Raw genomic sequence first — 1551 nt, 5'->3', positions numbered from 1 at the left:
TTATCCTAATCATTTTTGTTCTTTCTAATTTAAGAATAACTGGCAGCATTAAAAGCCCATGAAAATACCAACACAAGTGTGAGTTTTGTTGAAGTGCACAGAAACGAAAATACCCCCTCCCAAAAAAAATTCTAAAGAAATAAAATGAACTAACATCTATGTGAGCGCAAAAGTAACCTGACAATGTTCTCATTTGCATACCCATGGTGCATTGCAAAATAGTTTTATAATGTGCTTATGTTTTATTAATTTTCTTCAAAACAACCTAAATAAATGTTGTAAATACTTGATTATTTGTCAATATAACGTAATTGTACATATTTCATAATAAGGAATGTAAAATCTATTTTTCCACTTTAGGCTTTATAGGAGTTACTCTAAACTCCACTTATATTTATTATTTGCTTGAGTATACTCTGGTTTCTCTTCAGATCGAATAAATCTTTCGCCTTTTACTAAAGATTTCCGTGGAGAGGAACAATTATGAGTTTTCAATAATTTTTTGAGGCTCTACATAGTAGAGCTACTCATATGAGTTAATAATAGATAAATGATTGCGCACTAAAAGAACTTGAATAATTTAGACAAGTAGAAAATGTAAAAGATATTTATTGCTCAACGTTTAGGAATTTTTTTATTTTTTCACCTGTAAGAGTCTGTCACTGCCTGGTCTGATGGTAATGTTAATGTAATCGTTTTAATCACTGGCCCCAGCTAAGAGAAGAGCTAACGTTCTCACGATAATCAAGTTAGATTAATGGCGTCATCACATCCATTACGTTTGGGGGATTTATAATTTTTATTTCTGCACTATTTAAGCAACTAGAATAAAATACATCTGCATATCATCTTTGCTTTGAACGCATGATATTTGACATTTATTTATTGGTTCTCACTGTAATCAGCCTCTTGTCCCTGTGATTTTATCCTCTGGTTGATGAGCACGACTCCTATATCTGACACTAGTTGCCCCTTTCTCTGTATTGCCCTCTGACTTGGCTATTGTGTTGTCTTGGGGTAACTGTAATATATATAATGTCTCCGCTGCCCTCATAGCTTCTACCAAGGTATTTATGTTTTGTGACTAGAGTCAGTGTTCATTTGCATACCCATGAGGCTTTGCAAGGTTTGTACTGAAAATTGTTATACCGCAGTATGTTGTATAAAGCAGATCATTTCTGACACCTGTTTTCAATTTGAACACTATGATTTTGTACCTCACTGTATTAGAAAATATAGTAACGTTAATTACAGGATGTCACTTTAGTTAAAATAGAGATTATTTATATGTAGGCTAAGAAGTTTTCACTATTTCCTTCAAGAAGTTAATGCCTCTTGTCATTGATTTTAATGCACATATATACTTCTTAATTTTTGGAAGCCTGCATTGTACAGGCTACAGTCTTTAATTAAAGAGCAGAAATTGGTTACATGTGAGTTGGCACTGACTTGATGAAGTGGCGGTATTTGAATTAATTTGTTATTTAAATACAGAAACATTTTACTGACGTTATGTATGAACTGAATTCTGAACAATAACAATTTGGTCCA

General features: G+C 32.6%; 1 non-coding gene across 1 annotated transcript; it reads left to right on the top strand.

Annotated features, from left to right (window-relative positions):
* The first annotated feature begins 411 nt into the window (after positions 1 to 411).
* On the top strand, positions 412 to 525 carry LOC128641545 (U5 spliceosomal RNA). Its single transcript, XR_008399560.1, has one exon. It is a non-coding gene; the product is annotated as a U5 spliceosomal RNA (small nuclear RNA).
* Positions 526 to 1551: the final 1026 nt, after the last annotated feature.

This window comes from Bombina bombina, chromosome 10, assembly GCF_027579735.1.
Source record: "Bombina bombina isolate aBomBom1 chromosome 10, aBomBom1.pri, whole genome shotgun sequence".
Taxonomy (NCBI): domain Eukaryota; kingdom Metazoa; phylum Chordata; class Amphibia; order Anura; family Bombinatoridae; genus Bombina; species Bombina bombina.
The sequence above is the reverse complement of the archived record's forward strand: the minus strand, read 5'-3'. Positions and strand labels throughout refer to the sequence as shown.